The sequence below is a fragment of the Populus alba genome, chromosome 1 (assembly GCF_005239225.2).
Source record: "Populus alba chromosome 1, ASM523922v2, whole genome shotgun sequence".
Taxonomy (NCBI): Eukaryota; Viridiplantae; Streptophyta; class Magnoliopsida; order Malpighiales; family Salicaceae; genus Populus; species Populus alba.
In genome coordinates, this window is record NC_133284.1 from 25,435,523 (window position 1) to 25,463,142 (window position 27,620).

The 27,620-nt window shown below is 32.7% G+C and overlaps 1 pseudogene; it reads left to right on the plus strand.

The window, feature by feature from the left end:
* Positions 1-3,251: 3,251 nt before the first annotated feature.
* Positions 3,252-25,828, plus strand: LOC140954877 (uncharacterized; annotated as a pseudogene).
* The last annotated feature ends 1,792 nt before the right edge of the window (positions 25,829-27,620 follow it).

Genomic DNA, 27,620 nt, shown 5'->3' on the forward strand with positions numbered 1-27,620 from the left:
TGTTGAACTCTCTAATTTGCTTCTTATAGATCTTTGTAGGGGTTGACGTTTAGGGGTATGCCTATATTTCTCCTTCAAATGAAAAATATGCAATATTGCAAAACAAATATGAGATTGTAGGTGAAAATAAAGGTAAATTAAATACAAATTCACCCTTCAGGGTTGAAAAATGATTGTCATTTGATGTCATTATTACACCAACAAGGGAATTCATATTTATCTTAGTCAATTTGTAATTATCTAGACTCTTACAGAATTTATATGACAACCATCAACAACTAAAAAGTCCTAAAATCCAAGATGTTACATGTCAGGCTTTCCTTGATGCAATTTACATATGACATATACAACCTAAGGATAGATTCTATTCATTAAGTGAGCATGAGTATGTTTTTTACCTAGTCTTAAAAAGATCTTAGATCTACCCAGTGATGGTTTTTATAAAGATAGTATGGGGGCATTGCAAAGAATAGTTAAAAGCATGTATACTCACTAGTACCAAGTAGGCACTCACATATGAGTTGGGTATTTAACAAATTTGAACCCTGACTAATAGTCATAGTGATGCGAACCTCGTGATCATGTGGTCACGCAATCCACAATCAAGATTGAGATCTGATCCTAGAAAGCCGAAAGAGGTCTGATAAGAGTGTGACACAATGAAAACGTGTTCCAAGGCACTAACACTATTGAAATGAGTAGAATGACACCACGAAGCCAGTTAATCTTCGATAAGTCAGATTCAGTTCGTTCAAGAACTGAAGAATGAAAGAATCACTCTCACACGTTAAAACTGAAAAATTCAGAATAATAATCATCAAAGCTGCCGAAATTTTGGCTTACATGAGTTTAAATAGTTCTTGAAAAAATTAACCTTAATGGACCCCTTATGTGGACTTATATGAGGGCCACTCAAAATTGGCCCAAAACCCTAAACTAAAAAGCCCATAACCTGATCCAAACAAGCCTTGGACCCTAGCTCAAAACAAAGTTTTAATTAAGCCCAAACATTAAAGAAAATAATAAAAATAACTAATCTATTGATTAATACTTAAAAGTGCATGTTTATCAAGGTTTTATATCATCATTTTGCACTTGAAGTATCAATAACTCCTTAACTAAAGCATGTTTTATAATAACAAGTTTGATATTATAAGATACCTTAATTTATGGTAAATGCTCATTTTAAATGCAGGACTATCACATAAATAAAAGGATTGATTGATGAGTTTAAGCATTGAAAGTTAAAGGACAAAGAGATGGCCAAACTTAGAAAAAAGATGTCGGTGCAGTCCAAACCGGAACATTGCTCGGTAATTGGATCATATCTGGAGCTCTAGATTTCGGATTTAGGTCCACTTTATATGGATGGAAAGGTAAGACAAAGGCCTACAACTTTCATGAGGAGCCCAAGATTTGAAAAGGTCGTTTTGAAGTCCAAATTGAAGGAACAACGAAGAAGTCCGAAGCTGTCCTGCAGCCCAAACACTATTTAGTGTTCAGCCCATATCTTGAGTTCTAGAAGTCCAAATGACCTCATCTTTTTTTTGTTGGAAAGCTGAGACAATTTCCTAGAACATTCTTGAGGATTCTAGGCAAATTATGATGTTATCAATGACGTCTTGATCAGACAAGAAGATAAGGATTGTTATCTAGTCAAGATGTGGCCACCCACTCATCAATTAGTCAACAAATCAATAGTTCCAAATTTTGGCCTATAAAAGGAGGCACTTACCATGTATTGAGGCATCTTGGTTTCCAGATCAAGATCATGCTCTTGCTTTCTCTCTTTGTATTGCTTATGTTTTGCTTTCATTAATATCAAGTTTATGCACTTCATTTCCTTTCCTTTGTCTAGTTAACTTCTTTCTCATTTATGTTCTTGTCTTGCTCATTTATGTTTCTTTCTTTTATTATGTCTAGCTAAGTTAATTATGTCAAGGTGAAAAGGGTACACTAATGGTGTAAGAACAAGTATAATATAAACTTAACATGGACCTTAACGTTGGATACTAACATGTTTTATATTTGTTATCTTGTTCACTTTAATACTTTGCTTGTTAAATGGTTAATCTAGATTTATGTTGTGTAACACTTGGTACAACAAATACTTGGCACTTTCATAGCCCATACTGTATGGTTTAACCGACACCTGAGCTATGAAAGGAACTTGATTTGTTGTTAACATAAGTTATAATCATGAATGCCTGCCAACATTTACAAGTATTAGCTTTATTCGAATAAGATAATTAATGTAATCATGTTAACAATTTATAATCTGATTGGAACCTCCTTTATGTGTGGTTTCCAATTGAGTAATAAGAGTTTATATTATACTTGTTTGAAGTACCATTAGTGGATCCTCTAACCTTGACATTTGTTTTTATCATTGTTTAATCCTTACGTTAATCTTTTATCTCAAAGTTCTCATTAATTTCTTCATCTTCTGTTATTATTATTATTATTATTATTATTATTATTATTATTTATATTCTGTTTATATTATATAATATATATCTTTGATCTTTTCATAAAGTCAGTATATAGGCTGGAAACCTGTGACCCGATCTTTAGATCATTCTCAGGTATAACAACGCCACGTACTGAGTATTATTATTGTTGTTGTTGTTGTTGTTGTTGTTGTCTTGTTATTTATAATTTATACAATTAACCTCTCTGTGGTTCGACCCCGGTCTTGCCGGGTTATTTATTACTTCGACACTCCTGCACTTGGGAAGAGACATCAAGCTTTTGGTCGTGTCAAGTTTTTGGCGCCGTTGCCGGGGAGGTAAATTCTTGTATAAATTATAATATTTAATTTATTTTCTCTTTTCACTTTTCATTTTATCTATTTTTGTTTCCTTTGTTTTGTTTTGTTTCTTTTTCTTTTATTTTCTTTTCTTGCTTTTATTCTCTTCTTACACGTGCATGAGAGTTTGGTCACGTACATTAAGTGGTAGACTTTGTAGGGTATCCTCATCATTTTCAGAAAATATGGCCGAAGAAGATAATCAATCACTTCATAATGAGAATAACCGTATGAGAACACTTAGAGACCACATGAATCCCACAAGAACAAGTGCACCCTCATGCATAGTTTTCCCTCCTGATGCATCTCATTTTAATTTTAAGCCAGGCATTATTCAACTTTTACCATCTTTTCATGGCTTAGACTTAGAAAATCCATACTTGCATTTAAGGGAATTTGAGGAGGTCTGTAATACCTATAATGACTCAAATTGTAGCATGAACACCATTCGATTAAAGCTTTTTCCTTTTTCATTAAAAGATAAAGCTAAAACATGGCTACAAAATTTGAGACCAGGATCCATTCGTGCTTGGGATGATATGCAACAACAATTTTTAAAGAAGTTTTTTCCATCTCATAGAACAAACTCTTTCAAAAGACAAATCATCACTTTCACTCAAAAGCCAGGAGAAACATTTTACCAATGTTGGGATAGGTATCGAGATTTGCTTAATACTTGCCCACATCATGGTTTTGAAACATGGAGATTGGTTTCACATTTTTATGAAGGTTTAACACCTAGAGATAGGCAAATGGTTGAATTGATGTGCAATGGAACCTTTGAAGATAAAGACCCTAATGAAGCAATGGAGTACCTAGACTTGCTAGCCGAAAATGCTCAAAATTGGGACACCACAGGTACTTATGAGGCACCAGGTAAAACTCAACCTCATACATCTAGTGGGGGTATGCACAACCTTAGGGAAGATCATGACCTCCAAGCCAAGTTTGCATCTTTAGCTAGAAAAGTCGAGGCACTAGAATTAAAAAAGAGTGGTCAATTAAAATCTGTTCAAGACATTGTGTGTCAAATCTGTGAAACAAATGAGCATGCAACCAATGATTGTCCAACTTTGCCTTCTTTCAAGGAATGCCTCCATGAACAAGCCCATGCTTTAAACAGTTTCCAAAGACCCAACCATAACCCATACTCACAAACATATAACCCTGGTTGGAGAAATCACCCAAATTTTAGTTGGAAGAGTGATAGCAACAATGCACAAACTTCACATCCACCGTTTCAAGCACACCATAATTTCCAAAAATTCTCATGGATATGCACCTCCTTATGCTCCACCTCCTAGAAGAAATTTTGAGGAAACATTGCATGCATTCATTGAAAAGCAGGAGACAATCAACACTCAACTTGCTCAAAGCATGACCGATTTTTAAAGATGCTCTTGCAAAATTAACATCTGCTCTCAGTTTCCAAGAAAAAGGTAAGTTTCCTTCTCAACCACAGCAAAATCCAAAGGGGCAATACAATGCAAATGCAAGTAGTTCTGGAAGCCAACACATGGATCAAGTCAAATCAGTCATCACTCTTCGTAGTGGTAAGGTTATTGAAAAACCTATTCTTGAACCTTGTGAGAAAGATGATGAGTCTATCTCTGAGGGTAAGGAAGGGGTTGAACCTGAACATTGCAAAGAAAAGGCTGATTCCCCGCCAGCACTTCCATTTCCTCATGCCATGATCAAACAAAGGAAAGTTAGTCACAACTCTGAAATCTTTGAAATTTTCAAACAGGTAAGGATCAATATACCTTTGTTGGATGCTATTAAACAGGTTCCTTCCTATGCTAAATTTTTGAAAGATCTGTGCACTGTGAAGAGAAAATTGAATGTGAAAAAGAAAGCCTTTTTAGCCGAACAAGTAAGTGCCATTCTTCAGAACAATAATGCTTTGAAATATATAAAGACCCTGGTTGTCCTACAATTTCTTGCTTTATTGGAGAACATAAAATTGAAAGAGCCTTACTTGATCTTGGAGCTAGTGTGAATTTACTTCCATATTCAGTTTTCAGAGTCTCAATCTAGGTGAGTTAAAACCAACCTCTGTAACTCTTTTACTCGCCGATAGATCTGTAAAAGTTCCTAGAGGAATAATTGAAGATGTGTTGGTACAAGTTGATAAATTCATTTATCCTGTGGATTTTGTTGTCTTGGACACGCAACCTGTTGAAGCATGTAATTCAATTCCTGTCATTTTAGGACGTCCATTTCTTGCCACTTCTAATGCATTGATTAATTGTAGGAATGGATTGATGAAGCTATCATTTGGAAACATGACATTGGAAATGAATATTTTTCAACATTTACAAGCAACCTGGAGATGATAATGATTTACAGGAAGTAGACTTTATTGAAAAATTAGTTCATGATCAATTTCAAACCACTTCTAGTGAAACTGAGATTGATGAATCTGATGATTTGCAAATGGTCTACTTTCAGGAATCAAAGGCATGCAATTGGAGACCACAAATTGAAGAATTGCCACCACGATCAATTGAGCCCATACCTTCAAGTGTTCAACCACCAAAACCTGAATTGAAGCCGTTACCATTTAATCTCAAATACTCATTTTTGGGAGAAAATGAAACTTTTCCGGTAATAAATCTCGTCCAAACTTAATGCGCATCAAGAAGGTAAGTTATTACAGACTTTGAAAATGCACAAAAATGCATTAGGATGGACCATAGCTGACATAAAAGGAATTAGCCCTTTGATTTGCACACACAGGATTTATTTGGAGGAAAATGCTAAACCCTCTAGAGAAATGCAACGAAGGCTTAATCCTAATATGAAAGAAGTAGTGAAAAAATGAAGTCATTAAGCTTCTAGATAATGGAATCATTTATCCTATTTCTGACAGCAAATGGGTAAGTCCTACCCAAGTTGTACCCAAAAAGTCTGGAGTCACTGTGATAACAAATGAGAAAAATGAGTTAATTCCAACTAGGACTGTTACGGGTTGGCGCATGTGCATTGACTATAGGAAACTTAATTCAATGACTAGAAAAGATCATTTCCCTTTACCTTTCATGGACCAAAATCCTAGAAAGAGTTGCAGGTCATGAATTTTATTGTTTCCTAGATGGTTATTCAGGTTACAATCAAATTGAAATTGCATTGGAAGATCAAGAGAAGACTACTTTCACATGTCCATTTGGTACTTTTGCATATCGAAGGATGCCTTTTGGATTATGTAATGCACCAGCCACGTTTCAAAGATGCATGCTTAGCATATTCAGTGATATGGTTGAACGTTTTCTTGAAATTTTTATGGATGATTTTTCTGTTTTTGGTGATTCATTTGATGATTGTTTGACTAACTTAGAAAAGGTTTTGAGCAGGTGTGAAGAGAAGAATCTTGTACTGAATTGGGAAAAATGTCACTTTATGGTAACAAACGGCATTGTACTTGGTCACATTGTTTCATCGAAAGGAATTGAGGTTGACAAATCTAAAATCGAGTTAATTGCCAACTTACCAACACCAAAATCTGTTAAAGATGTTAGATCATTCTTAGGACATGCTGGTTTTTACAGAAGGTTCATCAAAGATTTTAGTGTAATATCTAAGCCCTTGAGTAACCTTCTAACAAAGGATAATATTTTTGAATGGACTGAACATTGTGAGGAAGCCTTTGTTAAACTTAAAAACTTGCTTACTTCTGCTCCTGTCATTCAACCTCCTGATTGGTCATTACCTTTTGAAATAATGTGTGACGCTAGTGATTATGCCGTGGGTGCTGTCTTGGGACAAAGGAAAGATAAGAAACCTTATGTGATTTACTATGCAAGTAAAACTTTAAATAGTGCTCAAATGAATTACACTACCACTGAAAAAGAATTACTTGCAGTAGTATTTGCATGTGACAAGTTCAGATCTTATCTTGTTGGCTCACCTGTTGTTGTTTTTAGTGATCATGCAGCATTGAAATATCTTCTCTCTAAGAAAGATTCTAAGGCTAGATTGGTGCGGTGGATTTTGTTACTTCAAGAATTTGATATCACAATCAAAGACAAGAAAGGCACCGAAAATGTTGTCGCGGATCATTTGTCAAGATTGACAACCGATTCGAGATCTGACATTACACCAATCGATGACTACTTTCCTGATGAATCTTTATTTTCTGTCTCTACGATGCCTTGGTTTGCTAATATTGTTAATTTTCTTGTTTCAGGACAATTGCCAGCTCATTGGAGTACCCAAGACAAAAGAAAGTTCTTGAACGAAGTAAAAAACTTTTATTGGGATGACCCTTATTTATTCAAATATTGTCCTGATCAAATATTTCGAAGATGCATTCCTGACAATGAGGTAAGTAGTGTCATTAAATTTTGTCATTCTGAGGCATGTGGGGGTCATTTCTCATCAAGAAAGACAACTGCAAAAATCTTACAAAGTGGATTCTATTGGCCACCATGTTCAAAGACTCACATGCATTCTGTAAGATTTGTGAAAATTGTCAAAAGTTGGGATCTATTTCGAAACGTCACATGATGCCTTTAAATCCTATTCTTGTCATTGAGATCTTTGATTGTTGGGGTATAGATTTCATGGGTCCATTTCCTCCATCATTTGGTTTCTTGTATATATTGGTCGCAGTAGATTATGTTTTCAAAATGGATAGAGGCGATTCCAAGTCGAACCAATGATCACAAAATAGTGATAAAGTTTTTTGAAAGAAAACATTTTAAGTCGATTTGGAATCCCTCGAGCCATGATAAGTGACGGTGGAACACACTTTTGCAACAAGCCATTTGAGTCTTTAATGAAGAAATATGGAATCACACATAAAGTTGCCACCCCTTATCACCCTCAGACAAGTGGACAAGTAGAGCTTGCTAATAGGGAGATCAAACAGATCTTGGAGAAAACAGTGAACCCTAATAGGAAAGACTGGTCTTTAAGACTTAATGATGCACTTTGGGCTTATCGAACTGCTTATAAAAACATCATTAGGTATGTCACCTTATAGACTAGTCTATGGAAAACCTTGTCACTTGCCTGTGGAAATTGAACATAAAGCTTATTGGGCTATTAAAGCTTTCAATTCAAGCCTTGATGATGCTAGTCAGCTGCGAAAATTGCAAATAAATGAGCTTGAGGAAATAAGAAATGATGCATATGACAATTCAAAAATTCATAAAGCAAGAATTAAAGAGTTTCATGACAAGAAAATACTGAGAAAAACATTCAATGTTGGTCAAAAAGTCTTGCTTTATAATTCTCGACTCCATTTATTTCCTGGAAAACTAAGAACAAGATGGAGCGGTCCTTTTATTGTGAAACATGTGCATCCATATGGGGCCTGTGATATTGAGAATCCAAAGAATGGCGATGTTTTCAAGGTAAATGGGCATCGTTTGAAAGTTTATTTTGATAATTTTTCGGTTGAAAATGACTCTATTGAATTGAGTGATCCTGTATATAAAGATTGATTCTTTTTCTCACATTGTTTTGTGTTTTCTTGTTTTTGCTAGTCTCTCTTTCACCCCGGTCAAATGGCGGATAACGGTACTCCGTGACTTAAGTCGGTTTTTTTTTCAGTTTCCCAAATAACTGATATCTGTATATGTTTGTATAATTCTTAGCTCTTTCTTCCTTCTTTGAATCGCTTCTCTAATTCTCTTTTGAAAATGGACACCACTCTTGAAAAGTTGAAAAGGTATTTTCCCGCTTTGCCTCCAAATGCGATTAATAAAATTTACCGTGCTAGGTGTGCAAGATTGAGGTTGTTAATGAATCATGGAATTCCTGAAGATATCCGTTGGTTAATTGAAGCAAAGGTTCGATTATCAGGTGAGTCATCCAATTCTTTCATTTTCACACATGCCTGGAACAGGTAAAAGCACTTTTGCAAAGAAACGTCGTGCAAAACGACTGAAAGTCTGTCACAGATGTGCCAGATGGACTTGTAATGCAACATGTCGTTCTTTAGGAATGGTATCTGTAAACCGTGAAGATAAGATACAATTCATTAAGGATGGCCTGAGTAAGGGGTCTTTAGATAATCTTTTGTTGACCCTTGAGACGCATCCTAGTGGAGATGTACATCGTGTAATTCATGATTTATGGCCACAATTCCATAAAGAACATGATCGACTTAGTCTTGGGAATCTGACTAAAAAAGACCCTGTTTGCCAGTTTTTAAGAAAACTGGATGGGAAGCCTATCCCCGACCCATAGAGGGCGTTTAAGCCGTTCTTGGACGTAAAACCAAGGGAAGATGTGAGCCACAATCACAACTACCTGTACATACATGCTTTTTCAAAATAAATAATTAATAAAGAGAGAGAGTTTGTGAGACTACAGCTGGCCTACATATAGGTGGTATGATTGCATTTTCACTTTTTCATCTATAAATTCTTCTCTTCCTTCCCTTCATTTCTACTCATCCCATATATTCATCAAATATAGAAGTGTGTAGAAATGGCAGGTTCCTCAAGTCATCATATAAGAAATATTTGTGTTTTCGGTGGATCCAGTTCTGGGAAAGAAAAAGAGTTTTTAGAATCAGCAAATCATCTTGGCCGGGTACTAGCTGAGAGAAAGATTCATTTAGTGTATGGGGGAGGTAGCCTTGGGTTAATGGGAGGTGTGTCAATGGCTGCATTTTTAGGAGGCAGTCAAGTTTTGGGGGTTGTCCCCAAAGCTTTAGCAAATGGGGACATCATTGGAAAAACAATTGGAGAAGAACTACAGGTCCCAACAATGTCTGACCGACTGAATACCATGTTTAACCATGTTGATGCCTTCATTGCCTTACCAGGTGGTCTGGGCACATTGGAAGAGATCTTTCATATTTCATCCTGGGCCCAACTGCACATTCACCATAAACCCATAGGTTTGTTAAATGTTAATGGTTTTTATGATAAGTTGCTGTCTTTCCTTGATCAAGCTGTGGAACAGGAATTTCTAACATCTTCGGCACGACGAATCATAATCTCTGCTGCTACTGCTGAACAATTGATTGACCAACTACAATCTTTCATCCCTGTCATTGATCCCTGCATGAGTCGTCTAGATTGGTCAACTAAGGAAAGCCGTAAAAAGCTTAGATTAGATTTGAGCCTTCATCTGTGAAACCTTGTGTCTTTTGGTTTTATTAATAGCATATTATTTTGTTTTGTTACTTCTTATGTTTGTTTAAGTGTGTTTCAGGTTTGTCATTGTTCGCTGTTTCAGGTGATGTCTTCTATACTCTATCTTTCTACCTTCGAACATTGAGGACAATGTCTCGTTTTGGTTGGGGGGAGAGGGTAGTAGTAAAAAAAAAAATAATAATAAAAAAAAAATACTAACTTGCTAACTGTTTTTGCTATTATTAAAACCATTTGACAAAATTGTTTATTAGGATGGCAGAGTATGGAATCAATTTTATTGACTCTAGAGACGCATCTTAGTAAGTTTCATTACCAAGGTCTATCATAATACTTCTTGAAATATTCAGGTTTACAAACTCTCACATTGTTATCACTTGATTCTGCTTTTATACTCATTTAACAAGTATTATTAAACCTTCATTTTCACACACACACTTTAACATATGATTGTGGGTTGCACATTGGATTATTACATTAATTATGTTCTTTTGTTGAAGGTAACAACTAAGGGAAAAGGATAGTATATAATTTCAAAAAAAAAAAAAAAAAAAAAAAAAAAAAAAAAAAAAAAAGATAGTATTGATGATAATAAAACGTGGATAAGTTTGGTTTCGTAGCCTCCCTAACCTAAGCAATTAAGCCCGAAGGGGTGTTTTAACACCTAATACCCTAAAGTCAACTGACTTGGGAGCTATTGGCCCAAAGCTTGTTACATGGGTTAAGGAGAAAAGCTTAAGGGAATCAAACATTGCACTATCTACGTATCAGTATCTGCAACCCGAGTTGTTAAGCTCGTAGGGGTGTCTCAACACCTAATGCCCTAAGATCAACTGGTCTGGGAGTCATTAGCCTAAAACTCGTTACACGGGTTAAAGATACATTGTGTTTTAAGTTGTATGTGTATATAAATAAAAAGAAAAAAAAAGAAGAAAAAAAAGAAGAAGAAGAAGAAAAAAATAATAATCCCAACCCAAGGAAGTTCACCTTAAACATTTGAACATAATATTGTTTTCTTCCAACAAAAGCCCCATCATCTATGTTTTCATTGAGCACACAAAAAGAAGGTTTATTAATATCTTGTTTACGAAGTATGAAGCAGGAATATAAATTTAATGAGAGTTTGTTTATCTGGATAGATTAATGGAAGTTGAATGATGAATGCCTTGCTTTGTGGAACTTGCAAATTGTTTCTCTATTTTAACGCTTTAGATTACTAGGGACTAGTAATAAGCTGGTTGGGGGGTGTGATTAATACTTAAAAGTGCATGTTTATCAAGGTTTTATATCATCATTTTGCACTTGAAGTATCAATAACTCCTTAACTAAAGCATGTTTTATAATAACAAGTTTGATATTATAAGATACCTTAATTTATGGTAAATGCTCATTTTAAATGCAGGACTATCACATAAATAAAAGGATTGATTGATGAGTTTAAGCATTGAAAGTTAAAGGACAAAGAGATGGCCAAACTTAGAAAAAAGATGTCGGTGCAGTCCAAACCGGAACATTGCTCGGTAATTGGATCATATCTGGAGCTCTAGATTTCGGATTTAGGTCCACTTTATATGGATGGAAAGGTAAGACAAAGGCCTACAACTTTCATGAGGAGCCCAAGATTTGAAAAGGTCGTTTTGAAGTCCAAATTGAAGGAACAACGAAGAAGTCCGAAGCTGTCCTGCAGCCCAAACACTATTTAGTGTTCAGCCCATATCTTGAGTTCTAGAAGTCCAAATGACCTCATCTTTTTTTTGTTGGAAAGCTGAGACAATTTCCTAGAACATTCTTGAGGATTCTAGGCAAATTATGATGTTATCAATGACGTCTTGATCAGACAAGAAGATAAGGATTGTTATCTAGTCAAGATGTGGCCACCCACTCATCAATTAGTCAACAAATCAATAGTTCCAAATTTTGGCCTATAAAAGGAGGCACTTACCATGTATTGAGGCATCTTGGTTTCCAGATCAAGATCATGCTCTTGCTTTCTCTCTTTGTATTGCTTATGTTTTGCTTTCATTAATATCAAGTTTATGCACTTCATTTCCTTTCCTTTGTCTAGTTAACTTCTTTCTCATTTATGTTCTTGTCTTGCTCATTTATGTTTCTTTCTTTTATTATGTCTAGCTAAGTTAATTATGTCAAGGTGAAAAGGGTACACTAATGGTGTAAGAACAAGTATAATATAAACTTAACATGGACCTTAACGTTGGATACTAACATGTTTTATATTTGTTATCTTGTTCACTTTAATACTTTGCTTGTTAAATGGTTAATCTAGATTTATGTTGTGTAACACTTGGTACAACAAATACTTGGCACTTTCATAGCCCATACTGTATGGTTTAACCGACACCTGAGCTATGAAAGGAACTTGATTTGTTGTTAACATAAGTTATAATCATGAATGCCTGCCAACATTTACAAGTATTAGCTTTATTCGAATAAGATAATTAATGTAATCATGTTAACAATTTATAATCTGATTGGAACCTCCTTTATGTGTGGTTTCCAATTGAGTAATAAGAGTTTATATTATACTTGTTTGAAGTACCATTAGTGGATCCTCTAACCTTGACATTTGTTTTTATCATTGTTTAATCCTTACGTTAATCTTTTATCTCAAAGTTCTCATTAATTTCTTCATCTTCTGTTATTATTATTATTATCATTATTATTATTATTATTATTTATATTCTGTTTATATTATATAATATATATCTTTGATCTTTTCATAAAGTCAGTATATAGGCTGGAAACCTGTGACCCGATCTTTAGATCATTCTCAGGTATAACAACGCCACGTACTGAGTATTATTATTGTTGTTGTTGTTGTTGTTGTTGTTGTCTTGTTATTTATAATTTATACAATTAACCTCTCTGTGGTTCGACCCCGGTCTTGCCGGGTTATTTATTACTTCGACACTCCTGCACTTGGGAAGAGACATCAAGCTTTTGGTCGTGTCATCTATCATTAAATACCACTAGCCCTTCTTTCCTTGTGTAGCTAGGATGAATAAGGAATCTTTATAAGAAAAGGATTCTGAAACATTAATGAATCACTGCCACACTTGTAGATTATATTGCAGCTCATTAAAGATCCTTATGGAACTAGGAAATTCCCAAAACCAGCTGCCACATCCTTGTAGGAAAAGAATCCTAACCAAATAGGAAGTCCACAAGTCAAATGGAAGTAAATAACAAAATTCGTACAGCCTCCGTTGACCAGTATTGCGGTTTCTTCCTGAACTGCAATTGACCTGAATTTTTAACCCAAGGTAGTAAAACATGTTTGGAGAGTCCACATAAAATATTAGCCCGATCCAACAGTCAGATTGAGAAGTATGATTATTGCCGTAAACCTGGACTGTTGTGCTTTTTACGCCAAAATCTGAATCTGACCTTACTTGGGTCGTATCATAGGGCTGAACCATATCATTAATCCTACTCAATCTAACTCAAGATTTAATCTTACTCAAGATTCAAGGGTGAATCTTCTTGAAGAGGGAGGGAATGATATGGTTCAGCCCTATGATACTACCCAAGTAAGGTCAGATTCAGATTTTGGCGTAAAAAGTGCAACAATTCAGGTTTACGGCAACAATCATAATTCTCAATATAACCATTGGATTGGGCTAAAATTTTATGTGGACTCTCCAAACATGTTTTACTACCCTGGGTTAAAAATTCAGGTCAATCAGAGTTCGGGAAGGAACCGCAATACTGGTCAATGGAGGCTGTACGGATTTTGTTATTTACTTCCATTTGACTTGTGGACTTTCTAATTGGTTAGGATACTTTTCCTACAAGGATGTGGTTGTCGGTTTTGGGAATTTCCTAGTTCCACAAGGATCTTTAATGAGCTGCAATTTAATCTACAACAAGTGTGGCAGTGATTCATTAATGTTTTAGAATTCGTTTCTTACAAGGATTCCTTATTCATCCTACCTATACAAGGAAAGAAGAGCTGGTGGTATTTTTATTATTTTCTTTAATGTTTGGGCTTAATTAAAACTTTGTTTTGAGCTAGGGTCCAAGGCTTGTTTGGATCAGGTTATGGGCTTTTCAGTTTAGGGTTTTGAGCCAATTTTGAGTGGGCCTCATATAAGTCCACATAAGAGGTCCATTAGGGTTAATTTTTCAAGAACTATTTAAACTCATGTAAGCCAAAATTTCGGGAGCTTTAATGATTATTATTCTGAATTTTTCAGTTTTAACGTGTGAGAGTGATTCTTGTATTCTTCAGTTCTTGAACGAACTGAATCTGACTTATCGAAGATTAACTGGCTTCGTGGCGTCATTCTACTCATTCCAATAGTGTTGGTGCCTTGGGGCAGGTTTCCATTATATCACACTCCTATTAGACTTATTTTGGCTTTCCAGGATCAGATCTCAATCTTTATTGTGGGTTGCGTGACCACGTGATCACGAGGTTCGCATCACATAGGACAAACTATTAATCCTCCACCTAAGCTAGAAGCTTGTATGTGCTTTAAAAAATTAAAGTAGGTGATACATGAGACATTAATCCATATCCAATATACAATGCATGTGCAATATATAAAAAATTAATGCATAAAAAAGAATGCATGTTTTAATCCTCCACCTAACCTAGAAGTTTGTGTATGCTTTCAAAAATTAAAGTAGGTGATACATGGGGCATTAATCCATATCCAATATACAATGCATGTGCAATATATAAAAAAAATTAAAGCATTAAAAAGAAAGCATGTTTATAATACAAAAAGATAAACAAAAAGCAATAAAATTTAAAGTATAAATATACATACTAAAAAAAATATAACACAACAATCAAATAACAAATGAAGCTTAATCTACAAGATTTTCTTAGTGTAGTAGTCATTTTATCACATATATGCGGTGTCACAGCGATCATCCTCCTAAATTAGTATTTTTTATGATGGGTTGAAAGAACAATAAATTCTTGTACGTTATCAGTTAAAAGGTTTGGAGTCAACACCTAATATTTTGGTCACTAGAAACCTTAACTGGTCTTCAAAGTCTAGTTAAAGGAACCGGTTGTGTATAGGAAGGATGTATTACCCATACTACACCATATTTAAGGTAAGTTACATTGTTTATTGCTTCATTACTAAGCAAATGTTCTGTGTTTCTAACTGTTGGTTTGTCTATTAGTTAAAATAGATCCACCCTAGCAGAGTGGATCATGGCTTTACAGGTCTACCTTAACCATTCTAAGGCCTAACCATATATACAAACTTACATGTGTATACGATACTAAAAGAAGTAAAATAAATAAATAAATAAATATATATATATATATATATACACACACACATGTAAGTTTGTATTTTCTCAAGTTGAAAGGTGAGAAAGGATGGTTTTATTTACATGGCAAGTTTGTCATTTTGCTTTTATTTGAAAAGGCATTTTAGACACATGTATAAGACTAGACAAAATAATATTTTTAGAATCAGGTCTCCCCCCCCCCAATAGACTTCATAAGCTTTTTATTAATTCGATGATGCATGCAAAAATATAAAACTATGTTTTTATATATATATATATATTTAGAAATGCTAAATCATGAAAATAATTGTTTTTTTTTAAAATGCAAACTATGATTTTTTGGACAAAACTTTGCCATATGCAATTAAAACATTTGTTTAATTAAATTTTTTTTTAATCTTTTTTTACGATTTATTTAACACATACTAATAAAATAAAATAAAATAATGCAACACACACATTATTTTCTTACTATTGTTTTACTCACACACTACAATTGCATGCTTACGAACAACCTAAAATTCAAAATTTACCAATAATTCAAACACACACATTAAACATCTAAAATTTGCAAAATAAACCTTTCAAATAACAAAATAATATGGAGAAGTTGTTGGAATCTCAAGAACCATACTAGAAGATTTTGAGATTGCATGAACAGTGGGAGTGTGTGTTCTCCTCGTGCCACTGCCATGCCAATACGTGGAACCATGCGCCATCACCATTAAAGAGGGAAATATGGTGGATTAGGAGATGCTTTGTCTTCTTTTCCATGAAGAATCTTACCACTACCTAAAAAAAAACACATAACAAACAATTGATTATACCTATTTTTATTCCCTTCTTCTCGAGTTCAAAGATGGGAGAGTAATGAGTCGGTGGTTAAGGTTGTCATTGGTGTTGCCATTGTGTTGGGCTTTCTTGTGTGGAGGAGAACTTGTCATTACTATTGATGGGGGAGTTGATTGATGGAATGGGAAGATGAGTTAAGGTTTGAAGAAATCAAGAAGGGATTGGAAGTTTGTAAGTTGTAAGGATGCGAATTGGATGGTTTCAGGAGGATGGCTACTACTAGAGGGAGCTATTAATTATACTTCCAATTAAGCTCCTGATTACATTAATTTAGCTTTTTCAAGTTTCTATCATGTCTCTAATCTTTGAATCTGAATTGATCTAAATTAGCTCTGTAAACTTTATTTTTTATTCAATTAAGTCCTTAATTAAACCAATTAAAGCCATTAAAAGTTTCAGTAAATTCCTGAACTTAAATAATTATTCTAATTTTAGCCAAATTGACTTTTTAGTTTAATTTTGCTTTCATTAAACCCTAGATTAAATCAATTAGGCTCATCAAGAGTTCAATTAAGTCCTTGAACTTATTTATTATGCAAGTTTTCCTACATTCTTCAATATCTTTCTTTAATTTGATCCTACATTCTCATTGTTTTCTTCAATTAGGCCCTTCATTGTTGCAATTGAATTTCCAACCTTTTCTACTTAGTTCAATTTGGTCCTTCAACTTTCAATTTGAATGATTAAGTCCATTTTTCCATTTGTTATTTTTGAAAAAGACAATGTCAACATCAATTCAATTAGAAAAATTAATCAATGATTTTGAAATTGACATGTTAATATATGAACGCATTGAAAATAAATTTTTAAATTTTGAATCCTTTTGAAAAACACTAAAAATACCAAAAATATATATGCAAATACATCAAGAATATATATTTTTTTTATTTTGTTTTTGCTATTTTTTGGTTTTTTATAATTTTTTTTTTAAAAATAGGGTTATAACAAAGGTAAAGTCTCTCTCCATGGGTATCTTGCCTAGTCAACACAAGTATGCCCTTCATATTCTTTACCGAGCATAGATGTCTTGTCAACTAGTTGATACTCAATCATGTCCCTTCTCAAAATTGTCCATGGTGTTTGGTGCTTTATACTCTGATTTCACTCGGTTTAGACAAATTATTGGTGCTCTACAATATTTTACTTTTTACCATGCCTAATATATGTTATGTCATGAATAAGGTGTGTTTGTTCATGGATGCTCTTATTAGGGATCATTGGGTAGCTACTAAAAATATCTTGCATTATCTTCAGGCTACAACTTCATATGATTTACACATTACTTGAGGTTCATCCTTTTCTTTTTGTGGCTTCACAAATGCTAATTAAGCAAGCTGTGTTGATGACTGTAAATTTATTGGTGGGGTTATCTTGTGTATCTAGATAATACTCTTGTTTCATGGAAGTTTGGGAAATAACAAATTGTTGCTTAGTCCTTCATGGTACTATTGAGATTTAAGGATTCGCTTTTTATTGTTAAAATTCAGCTTCTCTATCCTACTATTACTACATTGTGGTGTGATAATTTAAGAGCTACCTATTTATATGTAAATCTAATTTTTAATACTTGTACTAAACATGTTAAGATTGGCTATCATTTCATTCACAATAGTGTTGCTAAGATGAAGATTCATTTTCAGTTCATCTCTTTAAAGGATTAGCTAGCTGACATTCTAGCTAAACCACTTCCTTATGCTTTCTTTGCTTATCTTTGGTCTAAGTTTCTTGTGGAGTCTTCACCTTCAGCTTTAGAAAGCTTATATAGAAATGTGTTTGCTATGACAATTACCTTGTATTTGTACATGCCTTATATATGTATCTATCTTATATAGTGTTGTTATCATGGGTAGTGCATTCCATTATATTATTATTATTATTATTTTACACAACCCTAAGTATATAAATATAAATGATGACGACTACAATTGTAAGCACCTATCATTATGCATACAAACCTATTTCTCTGAATTATCTTAACTAGTTAAAGCCAAGCTACAGATTCATGAACTATGTGTGTTTAATAATGCAATGCAAATGTTTTTGTAAAAGTGTATTTGGGCTGAAAAATTTGATGCTTTCCAAATGATTCTGGCAAAATGTGTTTTGAACAACACTTTCAAACGAAGTACAAACACATTACCCAAACACAACCTAAGCTTTGTTATTATTGCGTAATTATCTGCTACCTCGTTTTATTCCATCATGCATGGTTTGCTTGAAAACCACTGATTTTAGACCCTTCCCAAGCTGATTGATGGACTTAAACAAACTCCGCATCCTCTGTGGTATGGAAACTGGATTGATCTCAGTAGCTTTCTTGACTGCAAGACTTCTACTTCGTCAGATTTCTTGATCCTTCTTGTTGTTGAAAAATTGCAGGTGAAATGACCTTTTGTGGTCTCTTATGACTCCTCCAATTCTTGGTCTTCCTTGTTTTCCTAAGGATGAACCGTCGACATTTCACTTTGAAAAACCTTGTTGTGGTCTTCGTCAAAGAGTCAGTGTTCGGCGTATAGTTGGATTCTATCAATTCTCGGAGTCTGAGTCAAAAGTCATTACCTGTGTAAGCAAAATTCTCGTGAAGACTTGTCGCCCAGAAAACAGAAAAAAAAAAAAAAAAAAAAAAAAAAAAAAAAAAAAAATTCTCGTGAAGACTTGTCGCCCAGAAAACAGTAGATACTATCCCAATCAGGCTTGCAATAATTTAAAAAACAAGTTATTTCTAGCTAGCAAAATGAATCAAAGTTCAAAGCACTACATAAAACATCAAACACCACAAATTAAGAACGCTACCCAAGATGGAGGAGATGGTGGCAATACCAGAGGGCTTGAGACCGTGAGACTAATTCTAATGTGAGAGTTACATACCATTTCTACAACTCCGATCAACATATCAAGCCTGGTAGAATTTTATAATTATGTTATTTAAATAAATTAAAATAAAAGAATTAGACTTGTTTTTTGTTATTTCAATCCCAAGCACCTCTTTCAATTGTTTTTTTTTAATCTTTTTTATACAAAAAGAGTTACATGTTTAATTGTAATATAATTAAATAAAAAATAAATTTTAAAATAAAAAATTAATAAAATCTAATAGAGTGTATGATCTGGATTGCAAGTTTGATAGGTTAATTCAGGTTCATTTAAGCTTTCAATTGGATTTTAATTTTATCTTTATGATGAATTAAAAATTAAATTTTATAATTTATTTCCATTTGCTTTATAAGATTATTACAGTTTTATTACTCAATGCATGGTTTTGATTGTTTAACTAATTAGGTTGATCTAGGTTAATTTAATATACTACCACCTTTAATATTAAAAAAAAAAAATATATATCATCTAATATATCACTCTCTCAATATTTTTAAAAAATATTGCCCAGTGTTGGGTTTTGAAATCATGATTTTTTTCTCTTAGAAAACACGTTAATTAATAATACCTAGATATTTTTTATGTTAAAAACAAATTATTTTTACCCATGGTGTGATCTAGTACTAATTCAAGTAACATGCTAGCCCATTTTTAGCATTGTTATAAAACTCAAATATCTAAAGGTTGATTCGAAGCAAGACTTGATTTACAGGTCAAGAGGATCAATCTGGATTGATCTAAAATATATACACTAAATCACCAAATCAACCCATTAAATTAATGATATATCATATTAAAAATAATATATTTATTTTCAATGTAAGCTATTGACACAAGTTCATACCACGTTCTAGCGTCTCCAGCTTTGAAAATTAAGTTTCAAATTTCACAACCGGCCGCCGTCCTTCGCCCTCTCTTCTCTCTCTCTCTCTCTCTCTCTCTCTCTCTCTCTCTTCTCTCTAATAGTTTAGTACTTTTGGTGGATGTGAAACATCTTTGATGCTTGTTGACTCATAGGAATGATATGGACCAAGATGAAAGGGAGAGTGACAGTGTGAACATAATTATCACACTTCGTTCTTTCTTTTCTTCTTTCTCTTTCTCTGTTCATTGTATCATCGTTCTTTCTTTTCTTTTTCTTTTTTAATTCACCACTGCAAATTAATTTAGGTAATTCTTGCAAATTAATTGGGGTTGATGGCAGTGAAAGGATGTGAATGTGTGGCTACATAGAACCAGGGGCACATGATCAATGAAAACATATTAACCAGTTTTTATAAATTTACTCTCAATGTTCACTTAAAAAAATAAATAATGAAGGAGAAAAGCAGCCAAGACGTGCTTCGGCAAAACCTGCATTGTAAACGTGAATTGCACTGGCCCCGCCAAAAATAAATTGTGGTTCTTTGTCACCAAGGCTGCGGTTTGCTTTAAAAGCAACTAAAGCCTTGTAAACAAACAGCCTCTAAATCACCTAATCAACCCATTAAATTAATGATATATCATATTAAAAATAATATATATATTTATTTATTTTCAATGTAAGCTATTGACACGAGTTCATGCCACGTTCTAGCGTCTCCAGCTTTGAAAATTAAGTTTCAAATTTCACAACCGGCCGCCCTCCTTCGCCCTCCTCCTCTCTCTCTCTCTCTCTCTCTCTTGTCTCTAATAGTTTAGTACTTCTGGTGGATGTGAAACATCTTTGATGCCTGTTGACTCATAGGAATGATATGGACCAAGATGAAAGGGAGAGTGACAGTGTGAATATAATTATTACACTTCGTTCTTTCTTTTCTTCTTTCTCTTTCTCTGTTCATTGTATCATCGTTCTTTCTTTTCTTTTTCTTTTTTAATTCACCACTGCAAATTAATTTAGGTAATTCTTGCAAATTAATTCGGGTTGATGGCAGTGAAAGGATGTGAATGTGTGGCTACATAGAACCAGGGGCACATGATCAATGAAAACATATTAACCAGTTTTTATAAATTTACTCTCAATGTTCACTTAAAAAAAATAAATAATGAAGGAGAAAAGCAGCCAAGACGTGCTTCGGCAAAACCTGCATTGTAAACGTGAATTGCACTGGCCCCGTCAAAAATAAATTGTGGTTCTTTGTCACCAAGGCTGCGGTTTGCTTTAAAAGCAACTACAGCCTTCCAAACAAACAGCCTCTAAATCACCTAATCAACCCATTAAATTAATAATATACCATATTAAAAATAATATATTTATTTATTTATTTTCAATGTAAGCTATTGACACAAGTTCATGTCACGTTCTAGCGTCTCCAGCTTTGAAAATTAAGTTCAAGTAACTGGGTTCAAATTTCTCAACCGGCCGCCCTCCTTCTCCCTCCCTCCCTCCCTCTCTCTCTCTCCCCCTCCCTCTTGTCTCTAATAGTTTAGTACTTTTGGTGGACGTGAAACATGTCTGATGCCTGTTGACTCATAGGAATGATATGGACCAAGATGAAAGGGAGATTGACAGTGTGAATATAATTATTACACTTCGTTCTTTCTTTTCTTCTTTCTCTTTCTCTGTTCATTGTATCATCGTTCTTTCTTTTCTTTTTCTTTTTTAATTCACCACTGCAAATTAATTTAGGTAATTCTTGCAAATTAATTCGGGTTGATATGGCAGTGAAAGGATGTGAATGTGTGGCTACATAGAACCAGGGGCACATGATCAATGAAAACATACTAACCAGTTTTTATGGTTTATCTCTCCAATGAGATAAAAGTCATCCCTGGTATAGTCATTCAAAAGAAATTACTCATTGTTTTCTTTAGTGGACACTATCTTATTTCATAGAGTTAATAATTAGGAGATTAAAGTTAGAAATCAGTAATTATTAAAGCAAGCAAAGGGACCGAAATGAATGAGAGTTGTCACTATGAGCCTAGCTAGACGGGTGTCGGCCGATGAAATCTAAAATATTTTGATATGGCATGATACTTGGAGGATATTCCAATTCATTACAAAATCTAAATTCAAGCTGACAGTTTTCGATATATTAATGTTCTCGAATCCAATACCAAGTAAAAAGTTGTATTTCATAAACTACCAGAAGCAAGAGGGATTTGTGCTGTAAAGTTGTTTGTTCCACAAGAAGTTCAAGGATGAAAGTTGATCGTGAAGCAAGAACATATTCCGGTCGAATTTACATGTTATAAATGTCTAGCTAGTTGGTTTTGTTCTCGTTGCTCGATCACCATCAATCAAAAGCAAGAAAGTTGCCACAATTGCAGAGACGTGGGTTTGGGACCATGACATAAAATTTATAACCATGCACGGGGATGGAACAGAAAATGGGATAGAATAAAAGGGTTTAAAGGAATAGGCAGCGGAGGAAATACATTCAAAATAATGCTCGTTGTACTTCAAGGATCTGCTTTTACTTTTGATTTGATTTGTACCGATACGACCTCCCTTGCTTCTTTTATCTCTTCTTTTCTTTCTCTCTCCATTTATACTTTAATAAAAAAGGATACGGCAATTGCAAAAATAATAGGAACGAAAGATGGATGGTTGAGGCAATAAAGAGGAAAAAAGAAAAGACTTCTAAAATAAGAAATTTAGAAAAAAGAAAGAGTAAAGATTGAAAACAATATAAAAAAAAAACCATTAAATATTGTCATTATAAGATTCAATTTAGATCAACTAAAGCTTCTAAAACAAAAATCCGGAAACGATGTGGTTTTAGTTTTTTTTCATAATAACATTGTTCTGAAAAAAAAAAATCTATTGGCTCAACCGAGTTTAGATTACAATATTATTAAAATAAAATATAGGTTTTTATTTTTTAGCTGCAATTTTACGGAGAACAAAAAAAATTGGGAAAACTTTTGCATGGAACACTTAAGTTTCCGAGGAAAAATAACCATTTATGTATATTTATTTTGTAGTTATTTTCTAATTTGATTTTTTTTAATTACACTTCCCAATGTAAAAACTAGAAAAGAAATTCAAAAAACTGAATTTGTTTTAAATTATTACTAAATAAATAAAATTTTTAAGTATTTTAGAAATAAATTTTCAAATAAAAGAAATAACAAAAATAGTTTTGTTCATTATTCCCAACAATATTACCAATAATTACTAAATTAAAAAAAATTAATTTATTTTTCATCGATAATCCATTAGAAATAAGGTTTACAAGAAAATATATTTTTTGTATTCTTCATAAATAAATTAAAAAAATAAAAATATTATTTAGTCTTTTTTCATGTGTCATTTATGTTAAAAAAAATTATTTTGTTTCCAACGGCCTTACATGAAAATAATAACAAAATGTTTTGCCATAAATAATTGTTTTTTTTTTGGAAATGTAGGCCTCGGCTAGCAAATCATCGCACATGTATGGCATCATGAAGATTGTTTTTCTGGATCTGATTTGGGTGTGACAAGAATAAGAAATTCTAGTCCTTTAGGATTTAAAGATTTGGAGTTAGTATTTAGTGTTTTTTTATCACTGTAAAACCTAATTGGTTTATAGAGTTTGGATAAGAGGACTGGTTGTGTATATAGAACAAAATCACTTTTAATACACCCTACCTAAAGTAATATGCATTGTTCATTTGTTTCATTATTATTAAGGTCATGTTGTGTTTTACTAATTATTGATCTATTTATTGATTGAAGCGAACATAACTCAATAAAGTGAATCATTACTTTATATGTCAAGCCTAGCTCTTCTAAAGTGAATTAATATGTTATTTTATTTTTATTTCTTTTAATATCGGCAACACATATTACATATAAGTTCATAATTCTTAAATATTAGGAGTAAACAAAAGGAGAAAGAGTTTGCGGGTTTTTATTTATTATATACTTAATTTGTCATTGTTTAATGTTAGAAATATGTCTAACATATAAGTTCATAAATCCTAAAATATTAAAAATAAACATTTTTGTGGTATTTAATTTAGACCAAGTTCCTAATAAGCTTAATTAACTTGTTATTAAGTTAATTATGCAATCAAAATATAAAAAACTATTTGTTGTTTAAGTTTTGGTATTTTCAAGAAATGTTAAATCATGCAATATATATATTTTTTCTTTTTTCTTTTTTTTTTTTGCTTTCATATTTTTTTATTAAACATGAATTTTTGGAGAAACTTAACCATAATGTAAGTTAAAACAAGGAATTCAAACCATTAACTAGTTTTAAGTTAAACATGAAGTTAATTTTTTTCTAATCTATTTTTTTTTCTAACATATGCTAAAAAAAAATAAAAATTATGCAAAGAAACATACACACATACATCCTCTTTTCAATAATTTACTTGTATACCCTACAATCACAACGATGATGATGATGATGATGAGTTAAAAAGGACTTTGAGATGTAAGATTAATGTGAAGATTAAACAATGATAAAAACAGTTGTCAAGGTTAGACGATCCCTTAATAATATTTCAAATAAATATAATATAAACTATTTTTATTACTCAACTAGAAACCACATACAAAGGAGGTTCCAATCGGATGATTTGTCATTAATAGATCATTATAAATTATTAACATGATCATATTAATCATCTTATTTAAGTAACACCAAGTTTTTAAATATTGTTAAGAATTCATGATGCTAACTTATGTTACCAACAGATCAAGTTCCTTTCGTAGTACAGGTGTAGGTTATACCATACGGTTGGCTATGAAAGTGTTAAGCATTTGTTGTACCAAGTTTTATACAATACAAATCTAGATTAACCATTTAACAAGTAAGGTATTAAGAATTAATAAGATAAAAATGATAAGACATGTTAATAGCAAGTTGTTTAGGATATAAGCATTGAAGTCCATATTGAGCTTATATTATACTTATCCTAACACCATTAGTGAAATCTTTTAACCTTGACATAATAAACTTAGCTAAACATAATGAAGAGAAGAAACATAAATAAACAAGATAAGAACATAATTATATAAGTATAGTAAAGAAAATGAAAAGCATAAACAAGAGATTAAGAAAAATATAAAATGAAATAAAATTTGAACATTACAAAAATACAAAGAAAGAGAGCAAGAGCAAGATCTTGATCTAAATAACCAAAATACCTAAACACATGGTAAAAACCTCATTTTATAGGCCAAAATTCAGAACTATTGATTTGATGACTAATTGTTGAGTGGTTGGCCACCTCTTGACTTGGTAACAATCCTTATCTTCTTATCTGACAAAAACATCATTGCTAACGTTAGAATTTGAACAGATTCTCTTCATGAAAGTTATAGAAAATTGTCTTAGATTTTCATCTAAAAAAAGAATCGGTGCATTTGGACTTCTAGAACTCGAGATATGGGCTGAACACTGAATAGTGTCTGGGTTGTAGGATAGATTCCGACTTCTTCGTTGTTGTTACAATTTGAACTTGAAAATGGTCTTTTTGAATCTTGGACTCCTCATGAAAATTTTAGGCCTATGTCTTAGATTTCTAGCCATATAAACCAAACTGAAATCCAAGATCTACAGCTCCAGATATGACCTAATGACTTAACAGTGTTCTAGTTTGGACTGAACCAGCATCTCTTTTCTAAGCTTAGCTCTCTCCTTGTCTTCTTAATTTTAGTTGTTAAATTCATCAATCAATCCTTTTATTTATGTGATAGTCCTGCATTTAAGATGAATATTTACCATAAATTAAAGGTATCTTATATTATTAGATATGATATTATAAAACATGCTCTAGGTAAGGACTTATTGATACTTTAAGTGCAAAATGATGATATAAAACCTTAATAAAAATATACTTTTAAGTACTAATCAATTATGGTTGGTTGTTTATTGAGGCTGTTGTGTGATAGGTCACAACATTTGATGAAGAGGAATGTGTTGATCTATTGGGTTTGGAGGAGAAGGAATTAAGGACAAGAGAAGAGATAATAGGTAGTTGTGGGTGAGAGGGATTGCTATGTTTTTTTTTTTTCTTTTTGGAGAAATTATACATAATGGTGTGAAAATTATAGGATTTTGTCCATTTTTTTATTTTTGTCTTTTTATTTTTTTAAAAGGCAACATCAATGTTAACTCGATAAAAAAAAAATAACAAAAGATTTTAAAATGAACAGGTTAATATATATATATATATATATATATTAACCTGTTCATTTCAAAATCTTTTGTTATTTTTTTTTATCGAGTTAACATTGATGTTGCCTTTTAAAAAAATAAAAAAAAATAAGAAAATAAAAAATGGACAAAATTTTTTAATTTTGGATTCTTTCAAAAAGACATTGAAAATGATGCAAATGTGTCAAAAATACATTTTTAGACTTTTTGTTGTTTTGTTTTGCTATTTTTGGATTTTTAAAAAAAATCTTTGAAATAAAAGGTCAAGTTTTGATTATGATATTTGCCATCTCTTTACAATACTTATTGTATAGAGTCTTATAAGAGACTTTAGAAGGTAAGTATATAAAGAAAAGAAATAGTGTGAAAGCCTTCTTAGGTTAAGAGAAAAATCCACTAAGAGTTTTGGTATTAACAAATCAAGAGATGGTTATTCTTATAAATGTTTGAAAATAAAGGGTTTTCTCTTTGTTTTCAAAAATATTATTATTATTCAGGCAACCTGTTTGTTATGTGAAAAATATCTAGTATTTTTCATGAACGGTTTGTGTTTGGGTAACCTACCCGTAGTCTATGATCGGGTGACCTACTTGTGATCTATGTTTAGGTGATTTGTCTATTGGGTGAAAAATATCTAGGATTTTTTTTACAAATGGTCTATGTTTAGATAACCTACATGTGGTTTGTGATCGACTAACTTGACCATGGTATGTGTTTGGGTGACCTACATGTGATCTGTATTGGATGACCTGCCCATGGTCTGTGTTTAGGCGACCTGCCTATAGTTTGTGATCAGGTGACCCACCCATTATGAAACATATCTAGGATTTTCACAAGTGAAATGATTAATTTTAATCAATGATGATTTTTTTTTAATAATATCTTGGATTTTTCCAATGAGATGCCTTACCTTTCTTTTCTAATGTGGACCACCTTCTAAATTTTCTTATGATTATACATATTGGATTTCTTATCATCAAATGGAACGTTGTTAGGTTCTTATTTCTCTAGAGTCTTATTGAATTTTCTCATTATTAAAAATTTGTTGGGTTTTTAATGAACTATAGCCTTGTTTGGCTCACAACTTTGTTGGGTTCTTATTTGTTAGAGTCTAGGACTCTTTTTTTTGGTTAAAACCTTATTAGTGTTTTAATCAAATAGAGCATTGTATAGGATATAATCTTTATTTGTCCTTAATTCCTTCTCCTTCAAACCCAATACATCAACACATTCCTCTTCATCAAATGTTGTGACCTATCTCATAACAGCCTCAATAAACAACCAACCATAACTGATTAGTACTTAAAAATGCATTTTTATCAATGTTTTATATCATCATTTTGCACTTGAAGTATCAATAACTCCTTAACTAGAGCATGTTTTATAATAACATGACTAATAAAATAAGATATCTTTAATTTATGGTAAATATTCATCTTAAATGCAGGCCTATCACATAAATCAAAGGATTGATTGATGAGTTTAATTACTAAAATTGAGAAGACAAAGAGAGGGCTAAGCTTAGAAAAGAGATGTTGGTTCAGTCCAAACTGGAACACTATTCCGTTATTGGATCATAATTGAAGCTGTAGGACTTGGATTTAGGTTTGATTTGTATGGATG